The sequence below is a fragment of the Polypterus senegalus genome, chromosome 16, assembly GCF_016835505.1.
Source record: "Polypterus senegalus isolate Bchr_013 chromosome 16, ASM1683550v1, whole genome shotgun sequence".
Lineage (NCBI taxonomy): Eukaryota > Metazoa > Chordata > Cladistia > Polypteriformes > Polypteridae > Polypterus > Polypterus senegalus.
In genome coordinates this window covers 21,748,184-21,772,131 of record NC_053169.1, presented here as the reverse complement: position 1 = coordinate 21,772,131, position 23,948 = coordinate 21,748,184, and the positions used below count along the sequence as shown (strand labels likewise).

Sequence of the window (23,948 nt, the reverse complement as noted above, 5' to 3'; positions counted from 1 at the left end):
GTTCCATTAAAATTTCACTTTTTCTTTGTTAATTGTGACATTTACTTAAAGTGCAAGCAAAAAAGTATTTGGCGTCCAGGGATGCATTAATGCCCAAGTATGTGGCAGTTTAAGGGTTAAAGCCCCAAGATGCCGCCGAAACGAGCTGGACCTTCTAAGGCTTCTGGCAATGAAAACATGCTTGCATGAATTACAGTACATATAGCAGTAACATTGGTATTTTACATTCTAGCACTGTGGGAGACATAGCAGTACAGTATACAGGTTTACCTTTACATTTTTTATTTTCAGGTAATGTATTAAGCTGATTTTGAAATCAAAGTGTTTTGGGGGCATATTTAGGGTTTAAACTATGAAAATAGGCATTTTTTTTTAACCGCATCCAAAATTCACTGTTTTTCACAATTCGCGGGTGCTCTAGGAATGTAACCCCCGCAGATCTTGGGGGTGTACTGTATTGTCTTACTCTTGACATAACATACCACAATACTACAATTCTTTGAAACAGCCATTCAAGCCTGCCTCTGACTAACTGCAAAAAAGTAGTTAAGAGTTACATTTATAAGGTATGATGCCTCTAAAACCTCTAGTAAAATTAAACCATTTCACAAAAAGGATATATGGATGAAAAATAAGATTAGAGTAAAGGTTAGTATATTCAAAACAAGAAATACAAAGAGAAGTGTATGAATGCCTTGGAGAGACATTAATGCAATTGTTTTAATAAAGGAAAAAGCAAGTGATTAGGAAAGGACAACACTAATCAAAACAAGGAAATTCCTAGAAGAGACAATCCTTACAAGTTTTATAAACAAGACACAACGTTGGCTATAGGTTTCCTTAGCTTAAAACCGGTAATTACATAATTTTAAATACAGCATTGGAATATACACCATTCTCTAGCATTTTACTACAAACATAGCCCTTTAATTCAAGGGAGACACTAATAGAGCCCTGTTTGCATTAGTGTGGAACCTGTAAAACTCTGCTTCTTCTTAAAAGAGTAAATCTCATTAAACTAATCCATTTGTTTTCATGCTTGTCATTTTAGTAATGGATTCCTTTCACAGATTTAACTGATTACACTAACTCAAGTTTGCTGTTAGTTTTTGTTTATTTCTGTATTAAATGGATCATATTTATGATTTTGATCATTTGATTGTATTAAAAGATTAACTATTTGTTTATCTCCAAATAACAATAAAAATATATTGAATTAAAAAAGTCAAGCAAGCTGAATTCAACTCAGTGTTCCACAGGGCTAATGCAATGTCAGGTACAACCCAATTTCCATGGGACAACATTTTCATTTTCAAAACTGCAGCAGTTGGTCTATTCAGTTCCCAAACATTTACAGAGTGTAGTTAAAAGAAGAGGTGATGCAACATTATGGTAACCATGTCTCATCTCAACTTTTTTGAAATTTGTTGCTGTTGTCAAATTCAAAATGAGAACATATTTTTCATAAAACTATAACCTTTCTCATTTTCAACATCTGATATTTTGTGTTTGTTCAATTATTAGTTAAAAGTGGGTTGTTATGATTTGCAAGTCATCACATTCTATTTTTATTTATAGTTTACACATTGTCCCAAATTTTTTGGAAACATAGTCGTGGAAAGTAGGAACAAACTTTGCAAGATGAACTAGTACATTGCAGGGCCACATGATTACACAATCACAAATATAAACACTAAATGAACCTTTTATAATTAAACATTTTAAACCTTGTTTTTTTGCCAGTCCCTATGTCTCTCTCAAATGTTAAAATAACTATATTAGCAACTCGGCCAAAGTGTCTGCTGCTAGAAAGAATAGACCTGAATACATCAGGAAATATGAATCAACAGTATTACAAATAAAAATGAAACCACAAATTAATATATTTAAGACACAAGATCCAAAGAATTAAAGTTGATAGCGATGTTTGTAGCAGTTAGCTGATTTGCTCTTGGTTGTTATCTTCTTCAGATATGGTTAAATTCTGCAGAGGTTTGAAGTGTGGTAATTTATGAAGAGCCACAATTCAGAAGTTCCAGGGTTGAGCACATCAGCAGCAATGGTACTGTAGCATTTCTGGGATCTAGCAGTTCTGGGGTCTTAGAACGTTCAAGTATGGTAACACGTCTTGTTACTTAAAGATTATACAGTTTTGGTACAATAAACCAGTTTGTGTCTATCTAGGAAGTTTACTGCCTCTTTCCTAGAAATATGTTGAAACATTTCTCCCAAGTTGAAATAAATCTCCAGTCTTCTCTAAATTGCATATGCAATTCATTTTTCTTATATGCTTATCTGAAATTTAAGCAGAAAGGTCTGTTTTTCATGTTTCTAATCCATCTCTCTTAATCTATTTAAAGTTATACCTTTAAAAACCTCAAAGAGCCTGTTGTTTATGGAATCATAAGTATGCATAGGAAGACAGCTTCATCTAGACACCTGATTAAGTAAGACTGTTCAAATTAAACATTCATTTTGAGCTTAATATTCAATTAAAAATATTAAGAAAATTCATCCCACTCATATTGATTTTTAGGTGTGCTTAGATATAGGCTGTTTTTTTAGGTTCCACTGGCAAATCAGTAGTGAATGTCTCTCAATGGTTACAAATATTAACACAAGTCACTTATTGGCGGTTTCAAATACTTAGTGAAAAGGAGCTATTATGTATTGTAAAGGAAGGCAGGGATGGTCTGGCTTCCCCATCAGGATGAATGGGTCCTCTCTTGTCCATGTAGCGTATGGGGACAGCTGACAGTTGAATGTTCTGACCAGGATGGACAAGGTTCCCTTTCCCAAATGGGACAATAAAAATGTAAAGACAGTGGGAGACTGCCTACCAGGGCTGTATACTTCAAGTACGCCCTTGGCCGAATTAAAAATGTACAGGGCAACCATTGGGCAGCCCTGTGGGGGTGTGTCATGAGTGCCTCCAGGGAGAGCTGCTGCTATCCCTGCTTTCTCTATGCTATGTTGTAGCACCACCAGTATTCCCTGGGCTGCATAAAGTGAGTTGCCACACCTCACTTGGGGAGTCGGCAAAAGAGAATGGCAAAGCTTGCCTGGGGAGGTTTGAAGGAAGGAAGGAGAAGGAAAAAGAAACAACTGGTGAATCTAGTGCGTGTGTTCCTTTGAAGAAGTCTGCAAAGGTGCTGCCTTCAAAATAAAAAGATTATTTGAACCCGGAACTTGTGTTTTTGTAATATTGTCAGGGCTTTGGGGATCAGAGGCTTTCTGTAGTGGCCAAAGTATGTATGTATGTATGTATGTATGCATGTATGCATGTATGCATGTATGTATGCATGTATGCATTCATTCATTCATTCATTCATTCATTCACTTAAAATGCAGTGAGCTAGCAGAGTGGCTAACATTAAACCGAGGTAAAAATTGTGAACAAGTTACTTTTTTGAACTTTGACCAAAAGTACTCTTAAAGGTTTTGACACATACCTTTGGAAAATAGTCACTGTTGAAGGTTTATGATTTCTCTTCCTGAAAAAAAATAATATTTTGGTAATTTCCCGGGAGTGGTGCAGAAAATTAGCTTCTGTTTAAATCTTAAAATAACGTTCTAGGGGTGAAGCTACATAAACAAAGAAATAATTTGGATTATTTTAGCATGAACATTAAGACTCACAATGCACTGTTCATAATATATGATTTGAATGCAGGGAACAACAGGACCGTGAAAGAGTTGCCCTGACTAAAACTGGAACTTAATGATGATCTGAAGCATAACTTGCAAAAACAAGCATTTAAATTGCACATACTCAAAACTTTAACTTGATATTTTAATTGCTGCCATTAGATGCAAATTTGTTTGGCCCTTGACAGCTGCATTTACTCCACACTACAGCTCATCATCCTAAATGTTATTATGTACTGTATAAAGTGTGTAAATTGGTTCTAAGGGACAAATCTGGTTGAAATTAATTCAGGAAAAATGTAACACTTTCACTAAATACAGCAGTGCGCTACTCTAAGCAATGCCATTGCACTGTAGATAATAAACACATCAGTTTTCTTTTTTATTATCATGGAGGCAGCAAATACAAAGTAGAAATAACCAATGCTGAATGTTTAACGGCATTAAAGGAAAACTAGCTATACATGTACTGAAGTAACTCATGCACTTTCAGGAGTAAGCTCCTTTCCTTTCTCTATATGCAAAAAGAAATATTTCCCGGAAGTTTGTGGATAGTAAATTTACAGATTTTCAAGCATCTTCTTGTGTGCCTTGTAACTCTTGTGATGCCAAGTGAAATAAAGAATGAGGTGTAGAAAATCAGACAAACCACATATGGTAATCACTAGCTGTTGTACTTGTCAAAGACACAGGAAGTAATCAACATAGACCTCGTGTTTTAATTTAATACCTGGGCTATCCATTTGGTACGGTATAATAAGATGCAGACAATACCTTTCTCTCACAGTGGCCTTTTCCTCTATGGGTAGAGTTGGCTGTTTTCATTGCTTCCTCTCGGCATCACAGATTGAACTGACCACTCTTTTTGTGTTTGTGGTTTACATTACAGCTATAATCCTTTTTCCCAAGCCTGTGTGGGTGCAAGAAATTCCCTATCATGCTGCTATTGCCTGAGTATTACATCAGGCAACAGAACAGGCCAGTGTGACCTATTTTCTTAATTTTTCACCCTTATTTGGTATTTTTGTTATTTTTTTTGTTTTGTTTTTTTTTAACCCTTGTAAATGTTTTACCTATTTTTGTCTTCCTAACCCTGGATGAATACACGGGCACACACACACATACACACATATACAGACCCTTATCCTCCTAATAATGTATATTACAGACCTAAAATGGCATTGCTTAAAATGGGCTATTTTGCAATATACTGTATTCATATTAAACTTGTAAAAAGTAAGATGTATCAAAAAAAGGTTTTCACTTTTGAGGACAAATCAGAGAAAACAAATTATTGATATATAGAAGATAAAATAGTCCAAAATACAAACTCAGCAGTTTTGTATCTGTTGATTTCCATTATAAATAAACTAGAAAAAAGATTTTATGAACACAAACTTTATATTATAGAGATGCATTAATCAGTCTGTCAATTAAGAAGAATTGAAGGATTTTCAGCACCATTGTGCAATTGGCCTATTAAATTATATCTCCCAAAACTTGTTACAGAAAACAGTACTGGGATGTCATTCTATTAAACGAAAACAAGTTACTGTTAGAAACAATTTAAGGCACATTTTGGTAAAAGGTCACTTGTTTTAAGTTAATAGTAGTAATAATAATACATTTTATTTATATAGCACCTATACTATACTCAAGGCAGTTACAACATATTTTATAAAATAAAGCACAGTGTTAAAAGTAATATTGCAGTAATGTGTTTTATGTAGTAACTTTCACATTGTACACTAAGCACTTAGGAAAAACATTAAAATCATGTTATTTCTTTTATATTAGGTACTGTCATAAGGCATCATATAATGAAATTAAGAGCCATATTTTTATTGTCTAATCTTAATTTTAATGACCTTTTTCTGGGGACGGTCACTATGAGACAGACAGCTACTTGTGGGGAATTACTAGGCATTCCCAAGCCAACTGAGAGATACAGTTTAGCTGGTATGGCTTAGGCCCTGGCCCTTTTTCCAGTGAATAGTTTGCAACAAAAGCCTTCTCTACCCACTACCCTACAACTGTCTTATAGAACACCTGGTCAGTTGGTGGAGTGCTTAAGAGCATCAATGGAACTTTGTGCTGTGTTGTCATGAGACCTGGGAGCTATTTAGGTTTACACTTCCATGATTACTAGCATGTTATTGTTAGTCTTTGTTTTTTTTTTGGCACATTTCATAAAGGGCACTGGTAAAATTGCTTTCTCAGCTGAGGAAAACATTAACAGATGCAAACTACATCACCGACCTCCGTCTTAGCCACACACACAGCTCAAGCCAGACCATCCGAGGTCAGTCCTCTTCCTGTCATCCTTCAGACACCTGCACTCATAGCTTGGATCTATGGGGAGGACTTCATCATGCTTGCCCCAATCCACACAGTTATGCAGTGAGGCGAACCAGCCCCTGAAATGCCACTCAGTTGCTCCTTCGTTAGGTCCAAGATCGCGCTGCCTCTCTGTTCTAACTGACTGGCTTGTCCTACACAAGACTGCTCTCATATGTCTTCACCTCTGTGTATGTACATTTGTGTTATGTTTATTTATGTATTTTTCATAATTTACATCACCTGTTGTTGAACTGGGCTTTGACTCCTGCAATGCTCGCATAAACAAGTGCATATTATATATTATGTATTATATATAATATTTTATGTATTATATGTAAGTTCTCTCCATTTGGCCAAGTGGCTAGAATAACAAAGCAGACTGTGCTTTTGGTAATGTACTTTTTCATTCATGGCCGGGAAGTCTGAAGCTATCCTCTAATCACAGAAGCCACACACAGAACTGTACACAAGACAGCAATGTCAGTGCAGAGCCTGTAAAATTTCCTTTTCTGGTAGCACTCTTGCCACTGACTGAAGAAACAGAGTGTCTTTATAACTTGAAGGGACCATTGTAAACTCATTCATTTTCTCTCACTGAGAAAGCATGACTATATCATAAACCATACAAAAATGCTAAAAAGTAAATCAAAGCAGTGCATGTTCATAACAGTCACCTCATTTCTTTCAGAAAAAGGCGTCGCCAGCAATTAAAATTATGATGTCACACTTTTAACAAGCTGAGAAGGGTGAACCAGACTTCCCATCGCAAAGCATATTATGTAATTAAAGTAATCACTTCCTAGTTACACACTTCTGTAACATTATTGACAATGCAGATGGTCATCATCATGGCTAAGCATAGCATCAGAGCACAGTGTTAAGATAAGTTACAGTTAATTTCAAGAAATGTTAAATGTATTACTGAGTATAGAACAAAAATGAAAATACAAACCCATAAGACTACAAACTGGGTTTGTAAATTTATTTTCTTCTGCTTAGAGATTCTATTTCCTGCGTGGGGTTTAAAAGTGGAATTTTTTTTCTTTACCCTAGTGTTGGAAATACCGACTTACATGAAAATGCACAATGGTTATAAGATGTACAGTTTGGAATGGGATAGCTTTTAAGATCACTGTCATGCTAACACAACTCCAATACATATTGGTGTCCAAACAGCCAGTTTTTATAACCAAAAACCCCATGTTACTTGGTAACAATACAGGTACTGTATATCACAAATTCAAGACTTTGTGTAGGTATGGGCAATATTTTAAAGAACTTACACTGTTAACAGCAGTTGCACAGTTGCTTTTCTTTTCAGCTGAATTTCAGTAAAATTTCATATAGTGAATTCCATTTTTTCTTATGAATAAAGTTTAAGGGAATACAGCTTGTGGGAGAAGGGAGTTACCATTCTTAGCGATCCCTCAGCAAAGACAACATGCATTGTTGAATGTAAATGTCAGGGTGCCCGACCAAGCATTAAGCTCTGTCAACTCTGTTAAACTAAGCAACTAGGCAGTTGTCCATTTAGCTAAGGAGAGGTAAAACTTGCTGCCTGTAACTCCCAGCATTCTAATTATGCATCCCAACCATGCTGTCTCTGATTGTACAGCTGCTGGGTGCAGAAAATGACACTTTTGATGATCCCTCTGCATAGACAGCAAGTCTTAATTGTCAGTTAGTGGCAGGTTTTTATGCCATTATTATGCCTTTTCCAACTCTGAAGTACTTGTCTCATTATCAAAAAATGATCATAAAGTCAACATATTATATGTAGACGTGATTCAATTCATTTAAATGATCTGCATTGTGATTTAAAGTATGGAAATATGGCTTCATTGTCATATTTTTTCTGTAAAATAAGTAATAAAATGATTAAGTTTTGATGGTATTTCATTAACAGACATTTTCAGTGAATTTTCGAATTGCATACAAAATCATGTTATGAAAATGTCAGTAAGAACGGAAATCTCTTGTAACCTGAGGGCTACCTGTATAGGTTTATAGAATTATTAACAGTATTACTATGTACCACAGGGTTTTTTTTTTTTTTTATATAGAATTTTTTTGGGTTTTGCTTTTTCATGTGTACAATAAAAAGAACATAAACATTTACAGTGTGATTGCTTACACAAAAAGGTTATGTCTTTAAATATTCATTTTTGGTACCTTTTTATGACAGTTTAACAGAAACTATGAAAATACACTTTTAAGCTACAGTACACTTCCATGCTTTTTGTCAACTATACGCTGTGTCAATAACAGCCTACATTATTCATTAAGTACTAGTAAAAACTATAATTGGGTACGTGAAATGTGAAAAATGAAGGCAGTTTTTGATTTGTTTGCAAGTTAAACGAAAATAACAATATGATAGACTTGTAAAGATCATTTATAAGAGGTTCACTGACACGAAATATGCATTTTCAACCAGTCTAAATTGTATTTCTAGGCATGTTTGAAAGGATATACACATAATGCAAAACATGCTCAAATTAAAAATACAATAAGGAGTGTGAAGACTGATAACCCATATTGTTTATGACTGCCTGTTGACCTTGGACTGCCTTCAAAATTAGAATATAGACAGTGAATTTAGAAGTATGTGAGGTTTTTACAAACACTCTGTTGGGCGTTAGACTGAATGTGGGTGTAATTATTGCTGTATTTTGCCACTTTAAGTTAAATCAATTCTATTTTAGAAAAATTATTTAATTAAACAAACCTAGAATTAAACATTAGTTACGGACTGTGTACCAAGCAGAAGACATTTTCTACACACTGGCATATGTAATGTTTCCAGCTTTATAGGGGCTTATTAATATAGCATAAACAGAATCCCTACTTATTAATTAACAGTAAAAAGTCTAGTTTTGTGCAGCCACAACTCATGTTTTTCCCCCAATAATAGGACGATGGTAAAAGTTGTATACTGGGTGCAGTATAGAGTGCAAACAAAATGCATTTCATGGAACATAAATTGTGTCCTTGGTTGTGTAAGGACAGTGCATTAATGCTGACTTAAGCTTAGCTGTGGTGAGCTGGCCAAGCAGTTGGGCACTGACATGCATTTTTTTTGTGAGCATGTGAGCAGGGAGATTTTAGAATAGCTAAACAACTGACAAGACACTACAAACCTTAGGGAGCTAAAGGTGAGGGCTAATGCTTATTGTGGCAAAACAAACCACAAGGCTGATCTTTAGACTCCAAACTTTTAATTGCAACAAAAATCCAGATCTCAAAGAAAAGATCAAATGGTTTAGCTGATGAAATTTAAAAATGAATAACAATAATACTATAAAATTGTAAGGTCAGTTACTATGAACTGTAGTAACAGAATAATATTTTAGAGCCACAATTTATTAAAAAAAAAAAAAGTAGCCAAGGAGTTAGTTGGTTATAATGTATATAGTAATTAATTAAAGATTCCAGTACCTAATACTAGTAATTCCTAGTTTTCTATATTGGTACTCTTGGTTAATAATTGATATTTCTAAAAGGCAATCATTTATACTGATTAGTATTCTTTTTGATATCTAGACAAAAAATTAAATATGAATAAACCAGTACATAGTGTACATTGTGCAATATTAATATACATTAAGTGATTGCCAGACTGATGAAACCAAATGTATATATCTACAAGATATATGGAGAACAAAGATAAAATTCATGCAGACAGAATCTTAAGACAGAAGACCAAACTCCCGCCCAGGTAACACAGGCAGGAAGTCTGACAATTGCAAAGCAGGTCACAAAGTGCTTTACGTGGGATTAGCAAAGGGCTGACGTTTGTAACATAATTAATCATGTGAATGTGGGAATTTTTTTTAATAAGAAATATTTTAACCGGAGGAAAAGGAGTTTAAATAAGTGCCTCTTTTAGTGAAATGAATAAAAACAGAGTATGAATGAGTTACAGAGGATTGTTGCTTGTTATGGAGCTGCTTATTCTAATTTTAGTGTCGGGGTAGCCAGGGTCTGTCCTGAATGATGTCTGATGCTATAAGCTGTATTAGTGAAATACCAACAGCATAACGTTCTCAAACTGCTTTTGGCCAGTTTAGAATCACAGGGGTAGTAGCCTATATTGGAAATATTGGGCACAAGACAGGTACCATCCCTTGACAGGACACCAGTCTCCTGCCCCATTGCACTGGACCAATTTAGAGTTCCCATTTAACCAAACATGTATTTCTTTATTTATCTGAGAAGAAAACTGAAAAATCCATGTAAATACGGGGTAACATGCAGACTTGGTACAGACAACAGCCAAGCATGGGATTTGCAGTAAACCCAGGGCTCTGTATCTATGAACCAGTAGCAGTTGCAGCCACTGCAATACTATGTCACTCTCAATTACACATATTTATAAAAAAATAGGCAAATATTTAACTGGATCAATATGTTTTAAGTTTGTATCCCATTCCCTTGAGAAACAATAATTCATCTTTCTGTCTCCTACACATGTAGGAGAAAAACAGCAGCAAGGGCCACACCCAACTTCAGTAGAGAGAGATTTTTTTTTTCTGTTACAGTTTTTCTTAGGAGTCAAGTTCAGATATTCTTTGCGTTTCTAATCATGATATAAAATACCCATAATATTTACACTTTGCACTCATGTGTCACACATCACACTTCCAACTGCTTGCTTGTGGGCCTGTCATAGTAATTATTTCTAAATTCAATAAAACTAAGGATTGTCTGGACACTTTATTAACCGCATGTACAAAATCTAGACATTTTTGTAAGTATACTTGCAGGTGCCCTGGAAAAAAAGCCATGGACTGTACTCATGAAAAAACTATGAAAGAATATGTATGCTCATACTGCTTTTTTAATAACTGTGAATTTTAATTAACTGTTACCAAGTCATTTTTTTTATGTCCTTTTCTTCCTGGTGTATTCTGCGATTATTTAGCATTGCTGGCATTGTGTCCATATTATCACTTCTTGCTTTGGAAGGGAATCTCCGAATGGATGAGACCACTGACAGACTCGGCATCAAACTTTGTGGCATTCTGACAAAATACACAGTAGTCTGTAGCACAATGGAGTATCCCCAGAAAGAAACATTGAACATTGGGGTCAGCCAGCCTAGGTCAGACAGATTTTGACTAGGTTTTTTATCATAATAACCATAGCCCACTAATGTTTATTTTCTCTGGAATATGTGTAGAATGGAGTAGTCAAATTCATTCATAGTTTCCTATGCTTACTTAATTGGAAATTATACTTTTTTTTTTTTTCTAGTTCTATTTTTATTGCAAGTTAAACATACTCAAGAAATCTGAATTGAGCACATCATCACTACTGTACCTGCTGAGTTCTGTAGCAGTCATGAATTTTGTTTAGTGTACAACATGTGATATAATTGTGTTCTAGTTAGGGTGGTCCCGCCTTGTGCTGGTTGTGGTGGCCATTTAGGCTGCTGTGTCCTGCAGCAGTTTAAATAGATATGTGATCTTCTGTTAATATATAAATATATATATATATTTATTTTTTTTACAATCCACCAGTTTCTTAATAGTGTTTAAATAATACTGAATTAGCTGTAGGCCTTTTCATTTTTACTATTTACCTTTTGAAAATAAAAACAGAATAATAGGGAAACATTATTAGTTGGTATGTAATTGTGTACCAAGCTATTTAGATGTAACCATGCATGCTGTTAGACATTTTAACAGATTATTTAAAAAAAAAATACTTGTAATGATATAACAGTGGAGGCGGGCAGCTTCTTACTTTTAAGTTCTGTAAAACATATTTCATCTATTCATTTTTCTGAACTCACAACAGATGAAGTAAAGCCTTTTTCTATTATTGTTATCGAAGTCTAGTAATATAGCTGCATACAGTTTCCATGTCTGCATGTGTGTGTATACAGTATGATATATGTATACTTTTTATTTGTTTTTGTATTTTTCTCAGCTGTTCTGAGGAGTCATGCAAATAAAAAGTTCATTGTACTGAGTACACCATAGCAATTAACTTGACATTACTGTTAATATATAACTTTAATATATAACTTTTATAGGCATATGGTTTTATCATTTTTGGCCATGTTTAAATTTCTTGTCTTAACAAGTTTGTTTTCTGGTTAAACTCGTTATGAAAAGAAAAGAGTTTGTATGTCCTTGGAGATTTTAAAAGGTATCATAGAAATGTGGAGCCACAGGTTCCTTGGTTGGTGAAATGAAAGACATATTTACCTCATAGCTCAGAATTAAGTTTGTCTGACCACTGCTTTTATAAAGTACAGTATTTTAAACAGGATAGGTAGGTTAATGTTTCAGCTGAAATGCAATGTAGAGAATAATCAGTATTGGTATGATTTCTTAAAAGTAAAATATCGATACATAGAGCAACAAAGTAAAATATTAACTTAGCCTTTTATTCAGAGCTTTTATCGACAACCACTGTCCTCAGTTATTTAAAAAAGTGTACAAGACTTGAAAAATTTTGTGCCCTAACCAAATTTATTAATACATTTGTGTGCAGTGCAAATTCATTGCAAATAAAGACCCATTAATAAAGTTTGAGCTGTTTACATGAGCCCCTCCTGCTCTTTCATATTCTTTTGTGCTGTCCAAACATATATGTATGTTGCAAGACGGCCTGAAGGGTTTCTGTTGAGGTGCAGAGAGCAGATTTACGTTAATTAAATCATGTGCCATAGCAACAGAATTCATCAGAGAGGGGTGTGACTTAGAATTTTCCTGTATGACTCATTGCTTCAGGTGTGTGTGAAGTTTCTGTGACATGGTTGGATACAAAAACTAAGCAGCACGTATGTTTTACAGAGTGTTCAGTTTGGGGAAAAAAATGGCTAATGCATACTATGATGCTGAAACTTTCACTAACCTGGAGTAATAAAGATGAACCGTTTATTTAGATATAGCAATAAAACACTTTTGGCCATCATAGATTCATTCATTCTACTCAGTGGCTCTTCTTTATTATTTGGTATTAATTATATATATCATCTTACATAGGAAGTGCCTCTGCATAACTTGTAACTTTGTTATAAGGAATATAATAGTAAAGAAGATAATTATAAAAAGAAGACAAAAATAATTGCATGACATTAAATGCTGAGAAACTTGTTTAAGTTTGCAGATTAACATTGAAAGCTAATAGAGTGTACTATAAAGTCAGCAGTAGCACAGAGGGTCGGTAGATTTAGTTTCAAAGCAGTTGAATAACAAAAAGAACTTAGACAGGAAAGATGCCTGAGAATTTAATGATAGATATGCAGTAAACTGTATTTATGATCCAAATGTGATTATGCTATTGTCTCTGATATTTACTAATGTTGAATATGTACTTTTGTAGATTATATTTTATAAATACTTGTTAAGTAATTTTGTAAGAATGTTCATTCAAGAACCTCCTGGTTGTCTTGGTTTGTGAAAATATGTTTAGCTCATTAGAGAATGTGTAATATGTTTTCCAGGTTTATGGAGCATTTATTCAAAACATGGCATTTTAAAAACAGTGTCTGGATTGTAAGGTATTCTGTGGCTTGGATTATAAACAAATTAATCAAAACATTTTACAAAGAAACGTTTGTAGTGAACAATACCTCCGTGCCCTTTATGAAGCACCTAACAATATTGCAGTGCAAAAAGAAGTAAATACTGCATGATTTTAATGAAATTGATTATAGAAATGTGATTAGGTCATAACATCATGAGGACAAGAGCAAAGAGTAATCACTGATCTTACAGATTTGAAACATTTAATCAAATAAATTAGGAATGAGAAAATGAGTTTTTGTAATACAATAAAGATGTGTATCTTTAATTTGAAATGCAGAAACTAATGGCCGCTGGAAATAATTTATGGAACAGAATATTGCCAAGTAAAAATGTGCATACGACAAGTGGCACCTTAATTAAGATTAATCTAAAAGGCCTGCTTCAAGGAATCTCAGCCTTCTGCATGCATGTGTAAAGTAAGCCGTGGAGAGTTTTCTATTACACTTTAGCAAACCTATCTTGAAAATGTCTTTACATTTGGTCAGACAGTCATAAATTGCACCCATGTTCCAAAATACAAAACTTGTATTGTTTGTTCTGTTAAATAATATAAATAAATCATTTGACTGTGCTGGGTCTTTAAAGTTTGAAAGTATGGAATGTGTTTTTGGAAAACATAGTCTAAATGTCGTCTTAAATACATAAGAGAGAATATGTCAGGCAACACCTATATAAAGTACTTTTAAAGATTGTATACATTTAAAATACATTTGATGGTTTATTAATAATGAAGTAAGCTTTTCACTGTTTTGTGTTACGGTTTATAGAAAACTAGCATTGACCAGGTTTGTAATATTTTTGTTACTGACAAACTTCTCACCTTTACAATCCTCATATAATTGACCTCAAGAAAAGTATTGATTTCTTAAGTCTCTTGTTATGATATTTAAAGTTGGTCCTGAGAATTATTATTATTATAAATTACTTCTTTGAATGGTACTCAGCTCTCTCTTTCCCATTCATTCATTTCATTATCAAATTCTGCATCAGAAATCAGCTTTCTAATATAAGGCCTGGCAGCGATGTCCACTTTCTGTTTAGCCTCAGACAAACCTGGAAAATTTAGGAACAAATACATAAAACAGGCTCCATCTTTTGATAGGGCTTTGTGAAACTGCTTCATTAAACCAAGATAAATATAAAGTGTGTAGCAGCGCTTTATCTAGATCGCACCAAACTAGGTCTGATGAGGTTTTTGGTACAAAACTATAGTTTTTTTTTTTTTCTAGCTGGTCATTCCTTCTGAACCCAATGCCAATTCTTGGCTCTGCTGTCCCACATGGGCTTCTACTGGCTTCACATGCTGCTATGTGTTGCAGAAAATTTACTCCGGAAGAGTCTTTTAGCGAATTTCCAAAGTGGACTATTATATATGGGTTGAGGTGCATTAACTCCATATTATACTTAAAAGAAAATGATGTTGTCCTTAAAGGAGAATAAACAACACATGGCCATCTGTTGAGTAGCAGAAAAAAGTTATATGGTCACCTGCGTATGGTATGCTTACAATTTTTCTTTTTTTTTTTCCCGCTCTCCAATTGTTTTTCAAGTTTAGGTTTTGAAATATGTACAGATTTAGGTTTGCTTAATGTATTTCTTAGTTGAAGTTTATTTAAATTAGTTGAAATAGTTTTTAATCTTTTTCAGCGCCATCTTGATTATCACAGGGATGATCATTTTATGGCTTCCGCATTGCTTATTAAATGACCTGGAAGTGATGTCTTCAGCAACACATTATAAAGGTCACATCTCATCATCCAAGCTGGTGGAGAAAAAGGCAAAAGAATTTAGTGTGCATTTGATCAGTTAGCGTTCCTGCCAAAATGACATTTTGTGCTATAATTTACAACTTTGATTAAGGATTCTGATTTTTGTTTAGATGCTTATTTGATTTCGCTGTTACACATATTTGCTTATGTTTTTGCTCATGTCTCTTTTGTGGCCCTTTATATAAAATCACTGGCCTGTCTGCACTGGCAGTACAACATAATTGTGTTGCATGTCAAAAGAAGTTTACAGGCATTATTGCTTGTTTCCCACAGGACTGGGTTTTGGTGGCTGTTTTATAATCTGTTTTTCTTTTCTTGCCATGGTTTATGTCTAGTGTTTTAATTGCAGAGCTAGTTAAATATAAAAACACTAGCTGATACTGGAATCAACTCAAAAAATATTCAAGCAAATAACATCCTTCTATATAAAAGCGGTCGGGATTGTCCTTCCGTCCCGTGAATGCTACGCAGGCGCGGAGTTTCACACACGCCCCGTCCATTTTGCAATGCACGATGGGATTTGTTGTTTCGTTTTTCCAGGTAAAAGATGATTTTCTACTCCAGACTGTGCGATATCTTCTTCTTCTTTCTTACTATATAAAAGCGGTCGGGATTGTCCTTCCATCCCGTGAGTGGAAAGCGTAGCGGTATTCTGCTTATCACAGAGTTACTACTTGCAGCTTGCGGTACGAAGCGACATGTGAGCAGAGTTCTGGTGCTCCCATCGTTCCCTTGCTTTTGTGCGCGATGCGCTGGAAATATAGACAAAATTAAGTCTCTGGAAATAATTAATGTTGATGGAGTACAAATGCCTCACCGCGTAGTAAATATCAGGGGGGTTTAAAGTAATACCTCTCAAATGCAATATAACCAAATTAATGAGTTTGTATAAAATATCAAATTGATCTACATATTGAATTGCCTTAAGAAGTGGTCAACTTAAAAGTCGGTCGCCTTAAAAGGCGGGTGAGCCTAGTAAAGCATAAAGTGGGTAGAAATATGCAAGAATATAAAGTACATAATATGGCCACTAGGGGCCATCAAGGAGCCCCAACACAACTGCAGCAACATAGTGCCAGGTTCAAGTGACCTTTTGTTTTTAAAACTAGGGGGGCTCTTCCCCCTGCTCGCATCACTCGCCCACCCCAGTGTTTGGTTTACTGGATATACAATACAATACAATTTATTTTTTGTATAGCCCAAAATCACACAAGAAGTGCCACAATGGGCTTTAACAGGCCCTGCCTCTTGACAGCCCCCCAGCCTTGACCTTCTAAGAAGACCAGATAAAACTCCCAAAAAAAACCCTTGTAGGGAATAAAATCGAAGAAATCTTGGGAAAGGCAGTTCAAAGAGAGACCCCTTTTCAAGTAGGTTGGGCGTGCATTGGGTGTCAAAAAGAATGGGGTCTATACAATACAGTACAATACATAGAACAGAATAAATCCTCAATACAGTATAAAAATAAAAATTTTAGAAGTACGGATTAGAATTTCACATTCGATGATATCACATAATATGATTTGGATTTGTTTTAAGTCCAGGAGACCTCATTCTTTAAGCTGCCTCCCCCATATGGCCACTCCACAGCTGAAATAGTGCTAATCCGATGAAAGGACACCTCTTTCCCATGATTCCTGTGATCCTTCATCAGGGATGACTTTACCTTAGGCAGGCAATATACAATTTAAAGAGATTGTTATTTTCTTGGGAATTGTTACATATGCATTATTTTCACTTTTACCTTAAAAAACTTTGTAAAAACAATACTTGTCCTTTATTTTTGGCCCTGTGCGTGGTTACATCTCTTCCTCGCCAGACGTATAACAGTGCTCGCTTTGAGAAGGGAGGGGCGGCTGAACGTACGCTAAGGATATGCCGTTGCATCATCTGCTGACTTCCTGTTGTTGGCGAGCTGCACGTTTTTTGCTTGTCTCTTGTTGTTGTCTTAAGAGCTGGAAGCACATGATGCTTGTCTGGCAGATGCAATCCAACAACTGCTAGGGTTAGATGTCTATGGACTTGTTTTAAATGATGGCTCATTGGCTGGTCTCGCATGATGTTCTTAAAACAATACTTGTCCCTTTATTTACGGCCCCGGGCGTGGTTAAATTCTTTCTTTCAGGACGTATAACGCTGCTCACTCGTGCAGGGAGTGGTGGTGTGGGGCTGTTGTTGCGCTGCCCTTCGATCTTTCTTTTTAAAGCCTTTACAGCCGCTGTCCTTTTTCCAACTTTGTGTCTCTGCTGCTCGCGTAGTGTCTTTTGTCTCGCGGGTCATTTAAATGTCTTCCGAGAAGATCACGTATCGTAGCCTTGCTTTTGCGCTCCAGGACAGGATTTTTTTTTTTTATAATAGAGAGATGTATCTTTTACAGGCTTCTTCTTCCATAATTCAGAACACTCAATACAATCCTTTTCTCTTTTTTTTTTCTTTTCTCTCTTCTTTTTTTGTCCACCACACCTGACAGGCAATTTTTGTCAACTTCTTGTGTAGACACCAGCTTTACTGGGTACAGTGGAATACTGCTTTTAACCCAAACTCGGCAGTACTTCCGGTGCAGCAGCACTGTAGTGAGGAAACACTTCTGGGTCAGGCAGAACTTCCATTTGACAGTGCAATCTCTTCTTGACAGCAGTTCATTGTGGGCCCCCAAGGATCTGACCAGGACTGGCCTCCAGAACTACATCTCACATGCAGCCATGCAGGTGTCTAATTGGGAGCTGCACCAGCAGAATGCTGCTATCCAGTGTATTGGGGGAACACATAGCCCTGGGAGACAGTCACTCATTGTCCTTCAATTATATCCTTCATACTGGAAAATGGAACACCAACAATGCCAGCCATGAAGCCCATCCGTTGACATTCTCTGCGCATTACATGGAACTCCTAGCTGGGTAGCCGATCCTCTGTCACAGCTGGGATACCAGTTGTTCCTTGCCTTCCTTCACAATAAGATACCACTATTTTATTTTAAAATAAAGTGCCTGGCTAAACATTTTACATAAACATACAATGAAGTATCCTTATAGGCATGTTCTGTTTACATTGTTTTATATATCAGATTGGTGATGATTTTATTGGTGCAGGCTTATCTTCTTTTCTTTAAGGTTTCTTCAGATAAGTCTGTGAATTGATATAGAAATAAGTTTTTCTTTTGTATTGTTCTCAGCATTCGCTATTACTTTTCATTAAATGATTACACCTCACAGTGAATAGAATATACTGTAAATGTGGCACTTTTTTGTGCAATGGTAAAGAATTTACATACTGGTGTATTTGTTAAAATTGAATTTGCGCTCACAAGACATACCACCCGACTTTAATTTAATTTATGTAATGTTCATGCTGGGTTATTCAAAGGGAAGACTGTATCATACAAATTTACATTGTGGGCACTCTGTTTGTGAGTTAGTTCAAAAGAGACTTCACAGAAGTAAAGATCACTACAGTTTTTAAGCAGCTGTTTATTATTTTTTCTTCCCACAGGTCCTTTATGAAACATGAACAGGCCAAGATTTGAACTGAAATGACTATTTAAATACATGGAAGAAGGCAGTTAAATAAATAAAACATTAAGGAATCTCTGCAGAAGTAAAAAGCCACCTTCTTTTCAGTTTGGTGAGTATGTGTAGTTGTGTATTGTTTTTTTTTCCTCTATCACTTCTATGCCAAAATGTGATACATTTGATTAGATGTTGCTAGAAATAAGATTTTGACTGTGGGGAAATTGCTCTGTCAAAATGTTGCCCCCTAACTTGCTTCATGTGATAAAACAATGCTTCAACACTTATTTGGAAATGAACATTTTTCATAATTTCATGTGACTTCAGATTGCTTCATTTACTGCTATATTGTTGGAATTCAGTGCACAGATCACCAAGACACAGCGCGACACACCACAGTCCCTTTTCTGCCACCTATCCGTCCACCTCCACTCCTCTTCAGGCTTTGTCCTAGTCCTACCGACTCTGGCCATTGAGTGGTGGTGACTGGCACCCGGAAGCACTCCAGGTACCCAATAAACTTCTTCCGGCCACACTTCTGGGTGTGGCGAAAGTGTAAAATGTCCATGCTACAATACATTGTTATTTGTATTCTAATCATTAATACTGTTTCATGTACAGTAGTAACTTGTCTCGTTATCACTTAAATTGCAACGTCAGGTCTGTTCTATAATGTCTTCTGTTGACATTAAATTAAGAATGTTTGCCCTTGTAGGGGTGTGTATTACTACCCCAGTATTTCAGAGGTAACCTGGACAGCTATTATACATGTGTGCAAAATCCCAAGAAACTGTGCAAATGAGAAGAGATTATTCAATCCCATAAGGTCATTTTTATGCAATGATGGTTTTCACCCCCTTTCACTATGTAATCCTTCTAGTAAGTTAAGTAGTGTTGCTAGTACAGTGGTGTGAAAAACTATTTGCCCCCTTCCTGATTTCTTATTCTTTTGCATGTTTGTCACACAAAATGTTTCTGATCATCAAACACATTTAACCATTAGTCAAATATAACACAAGTAAACACAAAATGCAGTTTTTAAATGATGGTTTTATTATTTAGGGAGAAAAAATCCAAACCTACATGGCCCTGTGTGAAAAGTAATTGCCCCTTGTTAAAAAATAACCTAACTGTGGTGTATCACACCTGAGTTCAATTTCCGTAGCCACCCCAGGCCTGATTACTGCCACACCTGTTTCAATCAAGAAATCACTTAAATAGGAGCTGCCTGACACAGAGAAGTAGACCAAAAGCACCTCAAAAGCTAGACATCATGCCAAGATCCAAAGAAATTCAGGAACAAATGAGAACAGAAGTAATTGAGATCTATCAGTCTGGTAAAGGTTATAAAGCCATTTCTAAAGCTTTGGGACTCCAGCGAACCACAGTGAGAGCCATTATCCACAAATGGCAAAAACATGGAACAGTGGTGAACCTTCCCAGGAGTGGCCGGCCGACCAAAATTACCCCAAGAGCGCAGAGGCGACTCATCCGAGAGGTCACAAAAGACCCCAGGACAACGTCTAAAGAACTGCAGGCCTCACTTGCCTCAATTAAGGTCAGTGTTCACGACTCCACCATAAGAAAGAGACTGGGCAAAAACAGCCTGCATGGCAGATTTCCAAGGCGCAAACCACTGTTAAGCAAAAGAACATTAGGGCTCGTCTCAATTTTGCTAAGAAACATCTCAATGATTGCCAAGACTTTTGGGAAAATACCTTGTGGACTGATGAGACAAAAGTTGAACTTTTTGAAAGGCAAATGTCCCATTACATCTGGTGTAAAAGGAACACAGCATTTCAGAAAAAGAACATCATACCAACAGTAAAATATGGTGGTGGTAGTGTGATGGTCTGGGGTTGTTTTGCTGCTTCAGGACCTGGAAGGCTTGCTGTGATAGATGGAACCATGAATTCTACTGTCTACCAAAAATCCTGAAGGAGAATGTCCGCCATCTGTTCGTCAACTCAAGCTGAAGCGATCTTGGGTGCTGCAACAGGACAATGACCCAAAACACACCAGCAAATCCACCTCTGAATGGCTGAAGAAAAAATATAATGAACATGAATGTTAATAGGGTAAGATGTTTTTTGGAAAAGGGTATACAATTCTAGAAGCTGCATGCAGAAAACGAATGCTAGAAATGTGAGTATTTGCTAAATTCCAATGTTAATTAGCTTGCTCTTATCACTTTTGTTGCTCTGTGTTACTGTTCAGGAACAGTTAACCACATTAAACATTTCCTGAAACCCTCTTGGTTAGGTTTGATAACCTTTCAAGTTTTCTTGCTTTTTTTAAGCGTCTCCTAACCTCATCTTCCTCATCTTTGGACAAATCCGTTTAGCGGAAACTTTTGAGGCCTAAGTGACAAAATGACAGCTTGAGCAATCGGGCAGTTTAATTGACTTCCTGTTCTGTCTCCTAGCCTACCTAGGTCAGTTTTAGTTGCATGATGTGTCAGCATCAATAGAATATTGGCTTTTTTTTTCTTCATCCAGTAAAATTTTTATTTATATTCCTAGTGCATTTAAATTTTTTGTACGCCTTCAAATTTTGAAGATCATTGAAGTGCCTAGGCATTTTTCTGTCTTCTATTTTTTTTTTGTCCTCAACAAGCTAATGGTCAACTTTGATAGTGCATAGAAATGAAAGAATAATTTGTATCCTTAAAAAAAGATGAAAGATAAATTTCTGTATCTTCAAAAATGATTTAGAGGAAAATTCTATAGTGAAAATGTAGTTACTGGCAAGAAAAAATTTATCTAATGGACTTCCTAAAGATAAGATATACTACACCACAGCTGTCATGTATTTTATTTGTGTATGGCCAATCAGTACTTGCCATTGTTCTACCATGGACTGGTACACACTCAGACCTTTGTATGTTTTTTTTTTTTTTGGATGGTTTCAATGCTGTTAGAGAAAGAAGATATTCATAACTATTACTTTAACAATAATACAAACTGTAAGTCTTAGGATTTTTTTTAAAGAGGAAGATATTGTCATTTTCAGCCATGATCTGAATCAGAATCAGAAAAACTTTATTAATCTCAAAGAAAATTACTTGTATCTTATATAAATGTAGATTGATGAATGTTGTGTACAAGGCATTTTAATTTTATAAGGCATCTTACTTTATTTTCTTTATTGCATTTAAAACTCCTGTCACTGTTTTTTTTTCTTCTCAATTATTATGGTTTCTAAATTAATTTTGATTTCTCACACATGACATACAATAAAGCAAATAACTGATAGTTGCTTAGTATGGCAAGTGAACCTGAACCATGATGTAAATGGATTATTTTAATCTTTTTTTTATCATGGTCTTGTATTGCTTTCTAAAAACTATTTCTTTCCACCTTTTATTTTTTTACATGCTACTATTTAACAGTATTCTTCTGTAACATGTACAAATACGGAGTTATAATTTTGAATATGCAATAAGTAAAACTGAAGATATTAAATCAAAAATATAATCTCTCTGTGATTAGTGACAAATATAAGGTATCATTGTTCAAATGGAATTTCTAGTGTTCTGAATCCCTATTTAAGCAGAAATTAGTGATGTATTAAATTTAAGAAGGACAACATATATTTTGTACTTTTGTCACACACGTTGTCCCTGCAAATATATTTTCCTATAACACTGCATTAATTTTACGTTCATATTCTTTACCCACCACACAGATGTTTGTCCCCTACAATAGATTGAAAAACAAAAATTTAAGCACATAAACTTCAAATTTATAAATCTTCTAAAGTATACCTGCCATATTTAAATCTTCCAGAGAAAGTCTTTTATTTTATATAGCATGTTTCAAAGGTCATACCATCAAAAACACTCTACAAAGGAAAAAAGAGTATAGTGGAAATAACATAATATATAATAATCAAGAAGAAGACACTTTGAACAGTTTACAGAAATAAAAATGAACTGCATTGGAGTAGACAGACTGTATTTGTTTACAGAATTTATACAGTAGATATACTATAAGAAGGTCAGTTAAGGAAATGACCATTTACTGACACTGCTGATTAAAATGTAAAAGTGAAAAGGTGCATTTTAGAGCTTGACTTGAACCTAGCAGTTAGCACATTTTCAAAAAAGAACTTGGAAGATTGGCCCAAAAGCTAGAAGCCATAAAACTAAATGAACTTTTGCCTAGGGTTCCAGACTTTAAACTAGTGGAAAGACAGGCGTTGGAGAGTCTTTGGTGCCTGGCTTATTTATATCAGTCAAGCAGTAATGATTAGTAATCTGGATGTTTAATATTAATAATTAGTGTAAGTGAGTAGCACACTTTTGAATAGGATACTATGTTGTACAGGGATCCCTTGTTGTCAACCAATTAATAGTGATTGGGATCTTCTTTTAGTTAAGGCTCTGGCAGCATCACTTTGATATTAATAACTAATCATTGTGTAGGTGGAAAAAAGTATTCCTGCATCAATACAGGATAGGCATCTTCATTAAAACAATATCTAGGAAGCTTACCTTAAAAATTATTTACAAAGTGATCAAGCTTGATTATATTTTGTGTGGACAGAAGTTATGTTTTGATATTTTCATTTATTGAGTTGGCAATTTTCCGGCTTCGTTCAAAAGTATGCCAACTACGAATTTCTTTCAAGTCTAATGCCTTTATGTGAGTAATAGTTGGTTTGAGTTTCCTCTTCTTGGAGTTTTGACTTAGTTTTGGTTACAAATGCTTTTATCAGTTTAATGGTAAATTCATGGGATAGCCGGCATGTTTGAAAGGGAAAATGCATCAGATCAGTTAGTAGGATACCGTATGATAATTAAACACTAAGTTAAATAGTGCTAGGTACTAGCTTCTTCAGTTTTTTTTTAAATATATAATAATGTGCTAATATGCTGTAGGTGGCAACAGTGTAGGCTTTCATTCTTTATATTTCTGTGATTAAAGTGGTTCAAACGTTTCACTAAAATCAATATTTTAATTGAATGTATTTTTAATTACAAAGCTTGGAAGTTTATGAATACATACTGTATTACTTTAAATGCTTTTTTGTTAAATAGAATTTCTTCTTGGAATTGTGAATTAAATTTAAGAACTCTGTAGCTCAAGGTGTGGTTGCTGTTTTAGCTGTTAAAAGATGTGCCACTGATTACTAAATTA

The 23,948-nt window shown here is 35.2% G+C and overlaps 1 protein-coding gene across 3 annotated transcripts in view; it reads left to right on the top strand.

Annotated features, from left to right (window-relative positions):
• tmem63ba (transmembrane protein 63Ba) overlaps window positions 1–23,948 on the top strand; it is a 105,917-nt gene that overhangs the window by 16,824 nt on the left and 65,145 nt on the right. For all 3 annotated transcript variants that reach the window (XM_039739111.1, XM_039739112.1, XM_039739113.1), the window contains one exon: window positions 18,791–18,922. The gene's annotated coding sequence lies outside the window, so the exon portion shown is untranslated. The remainder of the gene's footprint in view (window positions 1–18,790; window positions 18,923–23,948) is intronic.